Below are 19,963 nucleotides of genomic sequence, written 5' to 3'. Positions count from 1 at the left end.
GGCAGAATAGCCAGGGTGGAGTGGAGACACCACCTGAATAAAGAAACCGGTAAGAACCCAAACTGAATTCTTTATGTACCTGTAATTGCCTAACGTATAAATATTTCTGACTGTACATAAACTAGAAATTACTACTTTTTAAAAAAAGACACCTGAAAGTGTGTGTCACTGTGTATAACTGGTGACTCATAAAGAGAAATACAGAAGCAAAGGGTCAGGAATTGTTTCTGAGACTATTACTATAAAAGACAGAACTTGGTACTTTGCGTAATGGCAGCAAAAGCAGGGAACTGGCATCTGGGCAGCTACTATAGACACTACCGTAAAAAAAAGGAATTCTAAAAGCCTTGTGGTAGCTATCTCTTTGAAAGAAAGAAAACGAGAGATTAGCTATTTTAAAAAATAATTGAATATAAACCCATATTCAGTCATCAGTTATACACCCCAAAATTGAAAGTGTGGTACATATGTACATACGATAGAATGTTATTCAGCCTTAAAAAGGAATGAAATTCTGATACACGCTACGACTTGGATGAAGCTTTGAAGGCATTACGCTAAGTGAAATAAGCCAGACACAAAATGACAAATATTGTATGATTATACTTATGTGAGGTCCCCAGAATAGTCAGATTCATAGAGACAAAAAGTAGAATAATGATTGCCTGGGGCAGGGGAAGAGGGATTGGGGAATTATTGTTTAATGGGTACAAAATCTCAGTATAGGATGATGAAAAAGTTCTGGAGATGGATTGTGGTGATGGTTGCACAACAGTGTGAATCCATGTAATACCACTGAACTGTATGCTTAAAAATGGTAAAATGGTTTGTTTTCCATTTTGCCACAATAAAAATAAGCAATTTTTTTAAAAGGAAAGTAATTGAAATATGAGTTCTTTGAAGACCAGTGCTATGTTTTATTCAGCCTAGAAACTGGCATATAGTAGATGCTGTAGAAATAATTGTTGAGTAAATAGACAAGTATTTCTTGATTGTTATGAACATGCTATCCACATTGAGATTAACATATGTGTCACTTGGAGAATTAAAAGTAAGTAGAAAATTCAGTATTTCAAATTGCTCTTACAATTTAAAACTAGTATTTTTTTTTTTAACTAGTATTGTTTTTAATTTCCTTGTGGTTTTAAAAAAAAGTTTGTTGGTCACAGCCTTTCTAGATGAAATCTGAGAGATTAAAAACTGTTCCTGAAGAAATGCCGATCATTTGGACATTAATGAAAGTTCTACACCCACAGAATGAGAACTTTCAGATATTTTGGTACTTTTTGCACATTTTTTGCCAGAAAAAGGAAAATAATCCCCTAACTGAAAGATGCTGTAATTATTTTACAGATGAAACACAGAGGTCTAAACTGTATTACAATAAAATGTGATATTTTCCTGTCCATAGATTAGAAGCCTCACAATTCCATTGGAAGTAAATGAAGTAGTTTGGTAAAGTTAATATTCCAATAAATATTGGAAATATTCAAATTTGTTAGCAAATGTCATATATGGTCACTTTTTTCAGACACTCCTGGGCAAATGGCAGAAAATATACTTAGGTGGAGAATTTCATAAGTGATTGCAGATCAGTCTAATCTTGGTCCCTTTGCTCTTCCTAAATATTGTGTCCCCCAAATCCAACTGTCCATTATTCTTTAGCAGCTACAATTTGTTATTTACATAAAAACATTTTAGATTTGGCTGCTTCACCTTGTATGTGATTTTTTTACTTCAATCATTTTGTAAGAACATTTTAAAATAAGCAAATGTTTTTAGCCAAGAATATTGGAAGGTTTAACTAGCTTTGACTCTTGCAAGCCCCTCAAGAAATAATAATTGGCCAATCCTGGCCAGTGACTAAGTATATTGCAGCTTCATTGCTGCAATGATTGGGACTCCTCTGATGGGCAGCTTTGGCTTGAGGTCGACCCGTCAGCCTAGCTGAAACTTTCTTAGAACTGTGCTACAGTCTGAGACACCGTCTACTTAACCTTTTCTTTTCCCTCCTTCATAGGCCTCAGACCTGTATCACAGTTTGCAGATTCTCCCACCTTCTCCTACTCCCTCCCTTTTATCTTTCACAGATATTTCCCCTAATGAATCTCTTGCATGTTGTTATGGGCTGAATCGTGTCCTCCCCAAAATTTATATGTTGAAGTCCTAAACCCACAACACCTCAGAATGTGACTATTTTGAAATAGGCTCTTTAAAGAGGCAATTAAGTTAAAAATGAATTTGTTAGGGTGAATGGTAATCCAACCTGATTGGTGCCCTTCTAAGAAGAAATTTGGAGACAAAGAGACACCAGGGGCATGTGTGTGCAGAGGAAGGGCCATGTGAGGACAGAGCAAGAAGGTGGTCATCTACAAGCCAAGGAGAGAGGCCTCAGAATAAACCAAACCTGTTGATACCTTGATCTTGGACCTCTGGATCCAGTTCCGGACCGCAGGCTCCAGAACTGTGAAAAGTAAATTTCTGTTCAGTACTTATTGCAAGCGCCAGTGGGAAAAAAATCACAATACAGCCCCTGGGACTCTGCAGCAGAGAATTATAGACATTATAAGAACCAACTACTAGTGTGACAATGGGCCTCGGTGGAGATAGAACATTTAACCACAGGATACCAAGTAACCATGTGTCCAGAACTGCCTGTTATGGGCTGGGTTGGTTCAGACAAACAGAGCAGCATCTATTGTAAGATGGAAATAGTACATCGTAGATGGAGCTCCATAAGTGCAATTGGGGCACTTGTAAGCTGCAGGACCAGGTAGCCCAGACCCCCATGTCACCCACCACAGCTGCACTAATACCACGACTAGCTGAAGGACGAGGAGGGGTAAAGCTGACTTTGATTTATGGATAAGTCAGCTCAGTATGTGGGTGCAAACCAAAATTATATGGTGGCTGCATTATAGTCAAATTCTTGAGAGGCTTTGAAAAACAGCAGAGCGGGAAAATCTTTCTGATGGGTGAAGTTGGAAACATTATCCCTGGTCATCTGCTTTGCATATAAGGAGAAGCAGACTGAACTAAGAATATAGAAAGAGATTCTTGGGCTGGTGTCAATGGCCCAGCATTCTGGTAGGGGACCATAAGGAAAAGGACCGGAAGATCAAAGACAAGGTCTGGGTCTGGGGTAGAGTCATGGGTGAATATGAGTGGGCATGAAGTGTGAAAATTTTTGTATCAAATCTTGAATCCACCGTGGAAGAGGCACTAAACAATCAAGTAGACAAAATGACTCATGCAGTTGTCATTACCAGCCACCATGGACCAGCTGATGGACATTGTATGGGTTGTAGTTTATCCCCCTCAAAATTCGTGTGTTGAAGTCCTAACCCCTAATACTGCAAAATGTGACTTTATTTGGAAATAGGGTGGTTGTAGATGTAATTAGTTAGGATGACATCACTGCAGTAGGTTGGACCCTGTGTCAATATGACTGGTGTCCTTATAAGCAGATGCCATGTGAAGTCAGAGATACACATTAAGAATGCCATGTGAAGATAAAAACAGACCAGGGTGATGCAGCAGAAGCCAAGGAATACCAGAGATTGCCTGCAAACTACCAGAAGCTAGGGGAGAAGCATGGAACAGATTTTCCTGCACAGCCCTCAGAAGGAACCAAGCCTGCTGTCACCTTGATCCCAGACTTGTAACCTCAAGAACTGTGATTTAAACAACCGAATTTGTGGGTTTTTTGTTAAGACAGCCCTAAGAAACTAATACAGGTACATAAATGGAGTGGCCACAGTGTCACAGATGGAAGCTATGTATGGGTCCAAAAGCAGGACTCCGCAACTTTCCAGGGCTGATCTAGCTACTGATGCCTAAATATCCAACCTATCAGCAACTCAGACCCCAATTCTGAGCCCCCAAATCACACTATTACTCAAGGAGAACAACTGGCTACTTTATGACAAGTTGACTACATCGGGTCTCTTCCTAGAGGGACCGGTGGTTCACTTTCACAGTGATAGATAGCTATTCTGGGTACAGGTTTTTTCCACCCACAGATCCTCAGCCAGTATTGATGTATTGGGGTTTATGGAATGCCTGATCCACAGGCAAAGAACCCTGCTTAACATAGCATTGGACCAGGGTACCTGCTTCATGGTAAAAGAGATGCAGGAGTGGACACAATGGTCATACCACACCATCCAGAAAAAGCTGACCTCAGAGAGCCAAAATAACTTTTTAGAGGCACAAGTGAAGTGCCAGTCAGAGGCAACACTGAAAAAGTAGGATGCTATCATTCAGGATGGGTTATACACATTAAACCAGAGGTCTTTATTACCCCAACAGGAAAAATACATGGGTCCACTTACCAAGGAGTGGATGCAGGAATAGCCCCACCTACCTTCACTGCCAATGATCCAGTAAAGGATTTTGTGCTCTCCACACCCACAAACCCAAAGAGGTTTCACTCCTTTTAAGGGATACAGGGTTCCATTGAACTACAAGCTGTGACTGCTACTGGGGTACTTTGGACTCATTCCAGAGACCAGTAGGCAAAATAAAAGCAGTCACCATCATGACAAGGATAATGACACTGATCAAAAGGTAACTGCTTCTTTTAGAGAATCCCTGTGGTCCACATGGGCATCTCCTGATACTCTCTTACCCCATGCTAACTGAAGACATGCAACAGAGCTGGCCTGAGAAGGGCATGGTTACCAGGAGCCCAGTCCCCTCAGGAATAAAGAGTTGGATCGCACCACCACCTACACCACCCAGACCTGCTAAGATGATAACTGAGGGTAAGGGTAATTTAGAGTGGATACTGGAAAAAGAAGAGAATAAGTATCAGTTGTAACCTCTAGACCAATTGTTGTAGTTCATTTCACTAACCTTCCTCTTCTAAGTTTTCCTTCAGGAAGAAAGGAGCATTGGGAACCATGGAAGAGCTTCTACTGAAACCTGCATGAAGAAGTAGGTCGGGCCAGTGCGGTGGCTCAGGTGGTTGGAGCGCCGTGCTCCTAACACCAAGGTTGCTGGTTCGATTCCCACATGGACCAGTGACCTGCACCCTCTACAGCTAAGCTTGTGAATAACAGCTCTCTCTGGAGCTGGGCTGCCTTGAGCAGCGGAGGGACAGCGTGAGTGGCTGGCAGCCAGCGTAAGTGGCCCACAACCATCATGGACTGCTGTGTGCTGCCATGAGCTGATGTGAGTGACGGACTGACGACTGGCGACCGACTGTCTCAGCCAGAGGGAGGCTTACGAGGCTCATAATACCAGCATGGGCCAGGGAGCTGTGTCCTACACAACTAGACTAAGAAATGCTAGACTGAGAAACAAGGGAAATAAAGGCTTGAACCAGAGTGGGAGGAGGAGGCAGAATAAAAGGGGGGGAAAAGAAGTAGGTCAGTGGGGCAAAGGAGTGAACGGTGGTGGTTCTGAAAATGGCCACTGGATTTACTGCTGTGCAGAGCATAGTTAATTGATGGCCCCAGCTGCTGTTATGTATCCATCAGTGTCTTCACAACTGAGGCCACACTTCCCACAACCTATTCCTAGCTAATGACTGAGCATGGTGGGGTAATAATACATGCTCATTTCTTTGAGACTTGGGACTCCTGTAATGGGCCATTTTGGCTAGAGAACTACCCATAAAGAGCTAGAATGACTTTCTTAAAGATACAGGTGAAGTGCCAGTCAGAGGCAACACTCTGAAAAAGTAAAGAAAGTAAAAGGAATAAAATCAGAAATCAATGAAATAGGAAGCAGATAGATAAGAGAAAATCAACAAAGCCAAAACTTAGTCCTAAAAGGACTGAAAAATTAATCAACTCCTAGCAAAACTAATGAAGGACAAATGTAAGAAAACACATTACCAATATCAGCAATAAAAAAGGGGACATCACTACAGGACCTATAGCTATTAAAAATATAAGAAGATATTAAAAACAACTTTAGACCAATAAATTTGACAATTCAGATGAAATGGAAAATTTTGTTGAAAAAGAAAACTTACCAAGACTGAAACAATAATAAATAGAAATTCTATATTTTAAAGGAATTGAATTCATAATTTAAAAACTTTCTAAAAAGAAAACTCCAGATGGCTTCACTGGTGAATTCTTTCCAACATGTATATATCTTTTAGAAAGGCATAAAAGGCATATTCACACTTTCTAATGCTTATATATTACACACTCTATTTGTGGATTAACTTCTCCCTGCTCCATGCATCATTCATTTAGCACCTACAATGCATTATGTTAAGAGTTGCAGATAAAAAGATGAATAAAGTTTTTCCAGAGGGCGCTTTCAGGTTGGTGGAAGAAGCAGACATACAATGTAAATGCAGTGAAATAGTGCTAATAAAGATTTATGTAAAGTACTATAAGAGATAGGTATGAATCCAGGGAAGGGAAGGCTTTACAGGCATGAGAGGTGAAGCCATGTTCCATGTCTTATGGGCATAAAAAATAACTGGAAAATAGAGGAAATTCCTTCTCACTCTTCCTTATTGGATCTTCTCCTCTTGTTCCTTTAAAATTTTTGATGCTACAGGGTTCTGTCCTTGGTGTCTGTTTTTCAGTCTCCAGACAATTTCATGCATTCCCACATTTGTCCCTTTCATATATAGTTAATCATTCCAAAATCTGTATCTCTAGCCCCCACCTCTCTTGAACTCCAGACCTAAATAATCAAATATCTAGAGAACTCACAAAGGAGGAAGAGCTAGAGGAAACATCTCTAACATAACTGAAGATTTAGTCACGTGGCCAATGATCCAATCAATCTTGCCTACATAATGAAATTCTAATAAAACCTCTACTCACTAAGACTCAGAGGAGTTCCTAGTTGGTGAACACAGGTGTGCTGGAAAAATGATACGTCCTGACTCCACAGGGAGAAGGCATGGAATCTCTGTTCAAGATCCTTCCAAAGCTCACCCTGTGTGTCTCCTCATTTGTCTGGCTTTGATTTGTATCCTTTGCAATGAAACTGTAATGGTAAGTGTTGCACTTTTTTGAACTCTGTTAGTCATTCTTGTGAATTATTGAACCTGAGGGTTCTTTGGACTCATCTCCTGATACTCTCTTACCCCCATCCATGAGGGGGGTCATGGGAATCCCTGGATTTTCTCCAGTTGGTCAGAAGTATGAATGGCCTGAGGGCCCCCAAAGTTTGTCTGATGCCTGAAGTAAGGGCAGTCTTACTAAGGACTCTGCCCTTAGACCTATGCAGTCTGACTCTAACCCCAGGTGATCAGCATCAGAACTGTGTTGCAGTTGGGTTTGGTGTCAGAATAACAGGTTAACAGATAATCCTACTCAAAGTGACTATTCGTGCATATTACTGAAAAGTCCATAAGTATATGGCTTCAGGCACGGCTTGATCCAGCTACTTAAATAAGGTGATAGGGACCTGGTTTTTCTCTTTTAGTTTTTCTTGAGACTGGCTTCATTCTCAACAAACTCTCCCTGGGGCAAGATGGCTGCCAGTAGTTCCTGAGGTATGTGCTTGTGGATTTACATCCAATTGAGGGTCGGGGAGTGATGGGGGAATAGAGATACATATTCTTATTCATTCAAATAGATGTCCACGAGTTGAGTGTAGTTGACCTAAATTGGATCATGTGCCTATCCTTGAATGAATTACCATGACCAGAAGTGTTGCCATAAGTCAATCAGAGCCTACCTTTAAAACCAGAGGTTGAATTTATCTTATCCAAACCATTTGGCCATGAATGGCTTGCCGTAAGCAAAATCTAGAAAAATGGGGAAATCAGTACAGCGGAAGCAATCAGTAATGAAACACTGTTCAGTTGGTATTTATTGAATTGACTCCTCATTTTGAAAGTTAGCTGCTTTGTGGAAAGCAATCCCAGATTCCTTTAGCTTTTAAATTCTACACTTGAATTGTTCTATCTGTGAGGCTGGCAGCGAGATAATGAAGCTATGAGAGTCAGACGGGTTGAGAAAAGTGAGTGCTTTATTCTGCGCTCCCGGGCGAGGTTCACCGGTCCGCAGACAGGGGCGGCGAAGTCACGCCAAGGGTATAGGGAGGGAGGCATATATGCGATTTTTGGGGTGGGGGTTGGCTGAGTGAGGTGGCAGATGAGCAGGCCCCTCTAGCGCAGATCAGGCACCAGCAGCTGTGTCCGGAGTTGCTTATCACACCAGCGGTCTGCTGCCTTTTCTGGGAAATGCCACGGACCCCAGTTTCTATCATGCGAGGAGGGGTCTGACTTGGCAGAGGGGTATGACTTGGCTCCCAGCCGCTTTGACCATGCCCGTAGCTGACCTAACACTATCTCTACTCCAGGTGGCTTAAGTATCCTGTGAGATTCTCTTCGCTACCTAATGATTTGCTGGTGCAATTCCAAAAGACAGAAATAGAACTTGTCAGATTATGGTACAGCTCATCTCCAAAGATCATTTATGTGACAACTTAATTATTCAGAGAATAAAACCCTAAGAAATGCCCATACTTAAAGAACTGACATAGGAAGATGATTCCACAAAACAACACCTCTATGCCCTGAGCTCTACAAACTACCAAAATAGAGGCTACAAAGTTTATACACCAAGTTTCCTGGGTTTTATTTATGGGAAATATTCTTAGATCTTCAGACCCAACTTGCCGTGATTCTAGATGCAATTTCAACAGGTTTAGTTATCTGACACAGTGAACATCTGTTGATTTTGCTTGTTCATTATCCTTTCTTCTTTAGGCAAAAACACCCTGATTTCCCTCTGGGGAAACTAGTTCTCTCTAACTTTCAGTTTCGTGGTTTTGGTACTAGGTACTACCCACAAGAACCAAGGTCGGGCCAGTCCCTTGGCCACAGCAATTGGTTCACAATGGGGGTGTGGCTCAATCTGGGCCAATGAACTTTTCCTGAAACTCTCATGGGACTGTTACTAGGTTGTTAAGATGTAAGGACTGATGTGAGCTTTCATGGGGGAGACTTTATTGGAAAATGAAACCAACGGAGAGGAGAGCAGAGCAGCAGCAGTTTCACTGATTTTTTTTTTTAATGTTATAAATTCGAACACTTTGTGAAATAAAATTCAGTATTTTGGTACTAGGTGCTAATACCAACGGAAGGCAAAGGAAAACTTACAAAACCAATCTCTCTCATTAAACAACAAACAAAAAAACAGTTTGGGACCCTAATCATGACACCATGTCTTATAATACAGGACAATGTTTGAGAGTCCTGATGACATCCCCTATTTGTATAACTGTCCTCAATGGTCCTCCCCACTTTAAACCATCTTTGATTCCTCTCTCAATGAGTGGTTACAATACTAGAGCAAAATTATATTGTTAATGTTCCTGTTTTAATTTACTGCAAAGCCAAAATACTGTATTGTATTTTTCACATGTTCAGAATTTAGTTTTTTTTAAATAATGAAACTGAATGTTATTGAATATGTTTTAAAACAAAAATTATAGTGAATATATTACAAAACGTCCTCTGGCCACTGCTGGTTCTGTGGTTTTCTGCCCCTTCACTGCTCGCCCCATCCCCACCCCCACACACATACACCCTCACACATGCGTCACCTCTGATGGAGCTGGTCTGGAAGAGCTTCAAGACTTCCCTGCCCAGTTAAGCTCCTCACCAAGTTTTCAAGACTATTGGCTCTGATTGAAGATGATTTCTCTCCTGTGAGTCCAAGAGAGGTGGCCCTAGCTGGGGGTGACGGTGGGGTGATGCTTCCCCACCCGCTATGGGGACATTTCCTACTTTGAAGTCTTCTCCTGCCAAGTCCTTGCTCAGCACTTTTGCTGAGAGAGTGTAGTGGAGGATTAAGGAGTTTGAAAGAGGTAGGGAGTTGCTAGAACTGGATGGTACAGAGAGGAGGAAAGGGCTTGTGGTGGTCATGATGAGAAGGGTTTGGGCAGAGGTTTGAAGACAGCTAAGAAGAGTTAATGAAACTGCTGACTAACGTCTAAAAGAATGGTATTACATCAACAAAAATACCTGAATTTCAGTGCTAAAAAACAGTACAGAATACCAGAACACTGGAATACAGAAAATAGTAATGTAATCATGATTCCCTCTTCCCTGATCTTCAGTCAAAGTAGCCTCTAACTCTTGTTAATTCAATCAGAGACATACCACTCCACCTAGAGGCTCTGCTTTCTGAAATATTCTCGGCACAAACTTTGGAAGGCCTGGTTCTGTTTTAAGAAGGAAAGCCATGTGCTTATATTACTGATACACATGGCTGTCAGACTCTCGTATTCCTGAGGCACAATTCCAATCAGGTAGTCTCTAATATTGAATACTTGCTGTGTGCTAAGCCCCAGATTCTGTATACAGTATATTATTTTACCCTCACCACAGCCCTTTGTAGTGGGTACTATCCTTAACCCCATTCCACAGGTAAGAAAATAAAAGCTTAGAAAAATTAAATCTCTTGAAGAGGAAACATAGCTACTAAATGGCAGAACTAGGTTTGGAACTCAGATCTGTCTGACTCCGGAGCTTGGGTCCTTAACCACTATTCTGAATTACCTCTTCTGCTCAAAATTTAAGAATGAGTGGTCAATAAATTCTAATGGCTTGTCACTCAAGGCCCTTACTCCCAACTGCCATTCCAATTTGATTTTCTATTACACCCCTTCATACATCCGATTTTCTGGCAAATATTTGCTGATCACCAATACCCCTCAGTAGTTCACACGTCTATGCCCTTATTTATGTAAGAATGCTCTCTCTGTGTCACTAGTTCCAGAAAAAAATCTTTAAATCACTGTTTCACACAATAATTATCGTCATTTTTATTTTTCATTACAATAACAGCTGTTGATTTTTACTCTCATATGTGTATTTTCCCTTAAACTATTTTCTTCTGAAGAATGTATGAAGATTAAATGGTTTTTGAAGTGTATTAGGCCTTTATAAATAGTTTATAAATGCCAATCCAACAGAATTAGGATTCCTGATAGAATTCATTTTACCATAAGTCCAAGAAGCCTTTAGTGTCTCCCAAGATTATCTAAAACAATTGAAGAAAAAATTATTAGGACAGAAACTTGGCAAGTGGTTAATCTCCTTTTGTAGGGTGCCTCTACTACTAACAGGCAGAATTTTTTTAAAAAATGAAATATTGATAAGGAATAATTTTATGGATTTAAAAAAGTGCTGAGAGAGTGGTGATACCTTGAATGTACAGTTGGTTTGATTACAATATGATGTCAGTTTTTTAAAAAGCAGTAGCTCTCAGCAGGATGGAGAGGAATGGTGTGTGGGAGAGAAAGAAAGAAAGAGAAAGGAAGGAAAGAAGGAAGGAAGGAAGGAAGGAAGGAAGGAAGGAAGGAAGGAAGGAAGGAAGGAGGGAAGGAAAAAAAAAAGAAAGAAGGGAGGGAGGGAGGGAGGGAGGGAAGGCGGGAAGGCAGGAAGGCAGGAAGGAAGGCAGGAAGGCAGGAAGGCAGGCAGGAAGGCAGGAAGGAAGGCAGGAAGGCAGGCAGGCAGGAAGGAAGGAAGGAAGGAAGGAAGGAAGGAAGGAAGGAAGGAAGAAAGAAAGAAAGAAAGAAAGAAAGAAAGAAAGAAAGAAAGAAAGAAAGAAAGAAGCAGTAGCTCTCCAGAAAATATAAAAGAAGGGAACATTTTCCAACTCATTTTAGAAGGCTATCATTACCTTGATAATAAAACCAAACAAAGACAGTCCGAAAAAGAAAACTACAGACCAATAGCCCTCATGAACATAGATGCAAAAGTCCTCAATGGATATTAACAGATTGAACTCAGTGACATATAATAGATAATATATAAATATATATTACAGAATATATATAAAGAATAACATATCATGCCCCCAAATTCAAGGCTCATTCAATATTCAATAATGAATCAATACACCCACCAAAATATATTAATAGCTATCTTGTCTTTGACAAAAGACCAAAGTCAATTCAATGGAGAAAGGATAAGTTTTTCAATAAATGGTGCTTGAACAACTGGACATCCACATGAAAAGTGTCTCCAAATACAGACAGACCTCATACTTTTCACAAAAATTAACTCAAAATGGATTATAGACCAAAATGTAAAATGCAAAACTATAAAACTCTTAGAAGAGGATTTAAGAACCGTTTCACTTCCGGTAACACAGAAAGCAATTTAAACATGGCGTCCTCCAAATTCAATGAGTCAGCCTCAGCGCCTGGGAAAAGTGAATTTCGTAACCAGAAGCCAAAGCCGAAGGACCCAGCATGTCAGTGCAACCTTGGACCTGATTGAGGGCAGCATGACTGTTCGCACGACAAAGAAGACTTTTGATCCATATATCTTCATTAGGGCCAGAGACCTAATAAAACTGTTAGCAAGGAGTGTTTCATTTGAACAGGCAGTACGAATTCTTCAGGATGATGTTGCATGTGACATCATTAAAATAGGTTCTTTAGTAAGAAATAAAGAAAGATTTGTAAAAAGAAGACAACATCTTATTGGTCCCAAAGGATCTACATTGAAGGCAATGGAACTCTTAACAAACTGTTATATTATGGTTCAGGGAAACACGGTTTCAGCTATTGGACCTTTTAGTGGCTTAAAAGAGGTTCGAAAAGTAGTCCTAGATACTATGAAGAATATTCATCCAATTTATAATATAAAAACATTAATTAAACGAGAGTTGGCAAACGATTCCGAATTAAGATCACAAAGTTGGGAAAGATTTTTGCCGCAGTTCAAGCACAAAAATGTGAATAAACGCAAGGAAACGAAGGAAAAATCTGTTAAGAAAGAGTATACACCATTCCCACCACCATAACCAGAAAGTCAGATTGATAAAGAATTGGCTAGTGGTGAATACTTCTTGAAGGCAAGTCAAAAGAAGCGACAGAAAATGGAAGCAATAAAGGCTAAACAAGCAGAAGCTCTCAGTAAGAGACAAGAGGAAAGAAACAAAGCTTTCATTCCACCTGAAGAAAAACCAGTTGTGAAACCTAAGGAAGCTTCTACTGAAACTAAAGTCGATGCCGCTGCCATCAAGGAAAAGGTTAAGAAAGCAAAGAATAAGAAACTGGGAGCTCTTACAGCCGAAGAAGTTAAGCTTAAAATGAAAGTAGATGAAAAAAAGAAGAAAAAATAGTAACATGCAACAAAAAAACCACAAAAAGCAAAAACCAAACAAACCCTGAACTAGAACTTACTAAACTACCTCCTTTTGTAAAGGATTTTGAGACATTAGGGCATTAGTTGCCTTTTGTGTAAGAAGTAATACTCTGACTACTTTTTTCTGAGTTTTTTTTTTGTTGTTCTTTATAACAGTGCTTATATACACATCTGTTCTTTATAAATATAAATTATTATATTCTCCTTTTTTTTTTTTGGAAAATTTTATACTAAAGTGTCGGGTCCCGCGCAACAAGGGCAGTGAGGATGCGAGAAGGGGTGGTTTGGGTTAAGTTTTTAAGCAAGAAACAACCAGAGACTTAATGCAGTTAAATCTCTCCGAAGGCCAGGGGTCTCAGTCTCGGAGGGCTGGAGCCCAGAATAAAGCTGGCTGGAGGTTTTTATTGAGAGGTCTACAACTACAAGAAAGCAACATTGTTTCTTCATGGTCTGTGAGGCTCAGACCTCATAAGAGAAAATGTTTATTCCAATCACCCTTTGTCTTTAAACAGGGGAAGCACAAGGTCCCAGGATGTTTTTACCTAAAGTATGTCCCTTTTCAGGATCAAGTCTTTCACATTGTAACAACTCCGTTGAGATAAGTGGAAACAGATGCAAGGGGAAAGCCAGAGCCGGCAACAGACTTTCCCAGGCAGGGGGTAGGGGAGGCAAGGCCCCTTCCCATACCTGTCCAAGGCAGCTCATTGGGGGTCCCCACTCGCTTCCACTCGGTTCCGCCTGGCTTAGGTTGTATCTCCCGTGAGATATCTTACCCATCTTTGGCTGCAAACCATCTTTTGGGGACCAGACAGAGAGACATAAAGTGTAAACACAAGGGTGGAACAGAGTCCCAGAAAGGCACAATCTCACACTCTTCTTTTCTTAAGGAAAGACATGAAGGGACAGTTGGCTAGGCTGTTGTGTGACTAAAGAGTGGTATATATATATATATATATATATATATATATATATATATATATATATATATATATATATATATATATATATATATGTCTCTGTGTACATTGCACCTAATTTGTTCCAGACAGGTTTTGTCTAAGCATGATTTTAGGAATAATTGTTTAGGTTGTTATAATAAAGATTTTTTTGAATGTGAAAAAAAGAACTCAGAAGATAACAGAGGAGAAAATCTAGACAACCTTGGGTTTTGATGAAATTTTTCCCCCTTCGGTTTTCACCAATGGTGATGACTTTTTAGATATAACGCCAAAGGCATGACCTATGAAAGAGAAAAAATTGAAAAGTTGGACTTCACTAAAATTAAAAACTTCTGATATGTGCAAAACATTCTCAAGAGAATAAGACAAGCCAAAGACTGGGAGAAAATATTTACAAAGTACATATCTGATAAAGGACTTTTATCCTAAACATACAAAGAACTCTTAAATCTCAACAATAAGAAAATGAACAACCCAATTAAAATGGGGAAAAATTCTGAACAGTCACTTCACCAAAGAAGATATGCAAGTGGCAAATAAGCATATGAAAAGATGTTCAACATCATGTCATTAGGGAATTGTAAATTAAAACAATAATGAGATACCACTACACACCTATTAGAATGGCTAAAACCCAAAACACAAGCAACATCAAATGCTGACCAGGATTTGGAGAAAAAATTCATTGCTGATTGGGAATGGAAAATGGTACACTTTGGAATATGGTTTCACCGTTTCTTACAAAACTAAACGTATTTTTACCACACAATCCAGCAGTCACACTCCTTGATATTTACTCAAATGACTTGAAAACTTATGTCTGTATAAAAACTTGCACATGAATGTTTATATCAGTTTTGTTCATAATTGCAAAAGCTTGGAAGCTACCAAGATGTCCTGCAGCAGATGATGGATATATAAACTGTGATACATCCATACAATGGGATATATAATTCAGCACTAAAAGAAATGAGCTATCAAGCCAGGAACCTAAAGGTATATTGCTAACTGAAAGAAGCCAATCTGAAAAGGCTGCATCCTGAATTATTCCAACTCTATGCTATTCTGGATAAAGCAAAGCCGTGGAGGCGGTAAGATGAGTGGTTGCCAGGGAGTTAGGGGTAGTAAGGGACGAATAGGTAAAACACAGAAAATTATTAGGGCAGTGAAATTACTCTGTATGATACCATAAAGGTGGATACATGTCGTTATACTTCTGTCAAAACCCATAGAATATATAACTCAAAGAGTAAACCCCGATGTAAACTATGGTCTTTGGTTGATAATGATGTGTCAGTGTTGGGTGATTGATTGCAACAAATAAATGATTCATTATGGGAACGGCTGTGTGGGATGGGGTGGGAAGGTGGGAATTCTCTGCACTTTGTGCCCAGTTTTGCTGTGAACCTAAAACTTCTCTTAAATTCTAGTGTGTCAATGGAATACTATTCGGCGGTAAGAAAAGATGAAATAGGACCATCTGTGACAACATGGATGGATCTTGAGATTTTAATGCTAAGTGAAATAAGTCAGACAGAAAAAGCAGAGAACCATATGATTTCACTGATATGTGGTATATAAACCAAAAACAACAAAAGAACAAGACAAACAAATGAGAAACAAAAACTCATAGACACACAATAGTTTAGAGGTTACCAAAAGGTAAGGGGGGAGAGGGCTGGTAGATGAGGGTAAAGGGGGATCAAATATATGGTGATGGAAAGAGAACTGACTCTGGGTGGTGAACACACAATGTGATATATCATGATGTATTACAGAATTGTACACCTGAAATCTATGTAACTTTACTAACAATTGTCACCCCAATAAACTTTAATGGAAAAAAAAATTCTAGTGTGTGTGTGTGTGTGTGTGTGTGTGTGTGTGTATAGTCTTTTCAAAAGTATTGTCTTTTCAAAAACTTGTGTTAGAACAATTGGCATCTACATTCCAAAAGATAAAGGAGAACCATGACCTAAAAATCATCCTTATACAAAAAAATAACTCAAAGATATCTAAATGTAAAGCATAAGACTATAAAACATAATAAAACATATATATATATATATATATATATATATATATCATGATAAAAACTCTCAGCAAACTGGGAATAGAAAGGAACTTCCTCATCCTGATAAAGGGAATCTTTATAAAACCAACAGCTAATATGATACTGGTGAAAGACTGAACACTTTCTCTTAAGATCAGGAACAAGGCAAGGATGTCTGCTCTCACCATGGACTGGAAATCCTAGCCAGTGCAATAAGATGAGGAAAAAAATAAAAGGCAAATAGGTTACAAAGAAAGAAATAAAAATATCCCAATTTGCAGACAACATAATTGTCCATATAGAAAAATCCAAGAAATCTACAAAAAATTCATGGTACCTAAATGTAGGTTTAGAAAGGTCACAGTATAACAGACCAACAGAAAAAAAATCAATCATATTTCTACGTACTAGCAACTGTCCAATGGAAACTCAAATTTAAAATAATACCATTTATAATGGCTCCTCAAAAATTAAATACTCATATGTAAGTCTATCAAAACATTTACATGACCTGTATACTGAAAACTGCAAACGCTGGTGAAAGAAACCAAAGAAGGCCTAAATAAATGGAGACACATACTGTGTTCATGGATTGGAAAATGCAACATAGTAATGATATTCATTTTGCTTAAACCGATCCATAGAAATGCAGTTTCAATCAATATCCCAGCAGAAGTTTTTGTAGATATAGATAAGTTGATCCTAAAATTTATTTGAAAGGCAAAGGAACTAGAACAGCTAAAATAATTTTGAAGAAGACAGAAGTTGGAGGAATCATATTACTCTATTTTAAGATTTACAGTATCCAACACAGTCTGTTATTGGCAAAGGTGCAGACCCATAGATCATGTAGAGTCCAGAAATAGACTCACACAAATATGGCCAACTGATTTTTTTTCACAAAAGTGCAAAAGCAATTAAGTGGAAAATATAGTCTTCAAAAACTGGTGTTAGAACAATTGGACATCTACATGCCAAAAGAAAAAAAAAGAACCTTGCCCTAAATCTCAATCTTGTACAAAAATAACTCAAAAATATCTAAATGTAAAGCATAAGACTATAAAACATAGAAGAAAATATTTGTGACCTAAGGTTAGGAAAAGAGTTATTAGACTTGATGTCCAAAGCATGATCCATTAAAAAATAAATAAGTTAGACTTCACCAAAATGTAAAACACTTGCTCAGCAAAAGACAGAATGAGAATGAAAAGAGAATTCTCAAAAATTCTCAAAAGAGAATGAAAAGGCAAACTACAGACTGGGAGAAAATATTTGCGAATCACACATCCAACAAAGGACTTGCATTCGGAATATATATAGAATTCTCAGAACTCAATTGTGAGAAACAAACAACTCAGTATAAAACTGGGCAAAGGGGGCTGGCCCTGTCGCTCACGCGGTTGGAGCTCCATGCTCCTAACTCCGAAGGCTGCCAGTTTAATTCCCACATGGGTCAGTGGGCTCTCAACCACATGGTTGCCAGTTCCATTCCTCAACTCCCGCAAGAGAGAGGTGGCACATGGGCTGCGCTCCCTGCAACTAACAATGACAACTGGACCTGGAGCTGAACTGCGCCCTCCACAACTAAGATTGAAAGGACAACAACTTGACCTGGAAAAAGAACTGGAAGTACACACTGTTCCCCAATAAAGTCCTGTTCCCCTTCCCCAATAAAACCTTTAAAAAATAATGGGCAAAGGACTTATAGAGACACTTCACCAGAGAAGATACACAGGTAGCAAATAGGCACACTAAAAGATGTTTACATCATTAGCCATTGGGGACATGCAAATTAAAACCACAATGAGCTACCACTATGTACTTTTAGAATGGCTTAAAAAAGCAATAACTAATAATGCCAAGTGCTAGAAAAGATGCAAAACAACTGGAATACTTCATTGATGGGAAAGCAAAATAGCACAGAGACTCTTGAAAACAGTGTTCTAGTTTCGTATGAACATACATTTATTTACATATAACCTAGCAATCCCACTTCTGGGTACTCACTCTAGGAATAAATGCTTATGTGTACTCAGAAACCTATACAAGAATGTTTATAGCAGCTCTATTCGTAGCAAAGAGAGAGAAAGAGAGAGAGAGAGAGAGAGAGAGAGAGAGAGAGAGAGAGAGAGAGAGAAACAACATAAATATACATTGGCAGGTGAATAGATAAACAAACTGTGATGGATAATATTTCATAAAATGATGGAATGCTATTCAATAGCAAAAAGGAATAAACTACTGATAAGTGCAACAATATGGATGAATCTCAAAATCATGCTGAGTGAATTAAGTCAGAACCAAAAGAGTACATAGTGCATAATTCCATTTATTTGAAATGCTAGAAAAAGCAAAACTAACTTATAATTACAGAGCAGATTAGTTGTTGCCTGGGGATTGGTAAGTGGGAGCTCTTTGGAATGATGGGAAAGTTCTATGTCATGATCATGGTAGTGATTGCATGGGTATATACATTTATCAAAACTCAAAGTTGAAATGTTCACATCTTAGCCAGCTCATTTTTAGGTATAATGTTTATCAAACTGCTTATAGAGACCTATTATTAGTGAACCATTAAATCAATCTAGTGTGTCTACTCAGAGGGATATTTACCCTAAAACTAATAAAGCTTGTTTCAGGCCCTCTCACTTGCAAAGCTTTTTCCAAGGCCTGGTTACTAATTTTTTATTTATAATTTTGTATTTTTTTTCTAAAGAGGTCCCTCAAATTATAAACGTTAGGCCCCCAAAAGCAGGATCTATATTTGATGACCAGAATTTTTTAAATGAAATGGAATAGAAAATATGAGAATGTTTTGTAAAACTTTTGTTTCAGTTTATATAATGGATCATAAAATTTTATTTGTTTTTACCTTTGTGTTTAAGAAAATAAAAACAAAATGAAATTTGGAAATTCAGTACTGTGTAGCAACTTATGCACATTGCACAAGGAGATGTGTACATGTTCCATGCAGCACTGTGTGGAAGAATACATATTTGGAAATAACTGAAATGTCCATCAATATGAGAATTAGCAAGTGCACTGTGGTCTAGGTATGTTGTGGAATTCTATGTAACTAAAATGAACTAACTAAAGGTACATATGTCAGGCTAGATGACTCTCATAAACACAACATTAACTACAAAAGCAAGTTTAAGAAGGTTACCTAAAACATAATATTTAGATAAAGTTTAAAACAATCTGAAAAATAGTACTGTGGTGAATTTCTGTGTATTGTTTCTACATATAGTTATATAGAGAGTACAAGTGTTAAAATATGCATGAAGCTTGATAGAACACAAATTCAGCAGAGGATAGTGGTTACTTCTGCGGAGAAAGGAGAGAGGGAGGGAATGATTCAAAGGTACAAGCAGGCTTGATGTTATATACAATTTTCATTTTGCTTTGAAAGAATGGATGTGAGACAAACAACGCAAAGGGTTAACAAGCCTGGTTGGTGGGTATGTGGATTTTTGCTGTCTTATTCTGATTCTTTTCTGATTGTGTTGTATTCTGTATGCATAGTGTTGTAGACAGTGGTATGAAGTATTATTTTATATTTGTGTAGTGTGGGCATTTACACACATCGCACCACTTAACCCTCACGATGACCTTATGTAGTAAGTAGGACAGAATTTAACATCCTTATTCCATAGAAAAGGAAACTAAGACTACAGAATAATGTATTAAGAACTGAAATGGGGACTCAGTTGTTCCTTATTTAGCCTAGATTCTCATGGCAATCTATCGGAGACGTTTCCATCAAGCCCAGGTGACCTGATCCCAGCCACTCCCTCCTACCCCAACCTTAGAAAGGCACTTACTCAGTGGGGAGAATGAATTGATTAACAATAAGTA

General features: G+C 38.7%; 1 pseudogene across 1 annotated transcript; it reads left to right on the top strand.

Moving 5' to 3' along the window:
- The first annotated feature begins 11,493 nt into the window (after nt 1-11,493).
- Nucleotides 11,494-13,957, top strand: LOC308487296 (KRR1 small subunit processome component homolog; annotated as a pseudogene). The gene has a single exon. The product of its transcript is annotated as a KRR1 small subunit processome component homolog (transcript).
- Nucleotides 13,958-19,963: the final 6,006 nt, after the last annotated feature.

Source organism: Rhinolophus hipposideros (genome assembly GCF_964194185.1).
Source record: "Rhinolophus hipposideros genome assembly, chromosome: 19".
Classification (NCBI taxonomy): domain Eukaryota; kingdom Metazoa; phylum Chordata; class Mammalia; order Chiroptera; family Rhinolophidae; genus Rhinolophus; species Rhinolophus hipposideros.
Note: the sequence above shows the minus strand (reverse complement) of the source record. Positions and strands in the feature narration are given on the sequence as shown.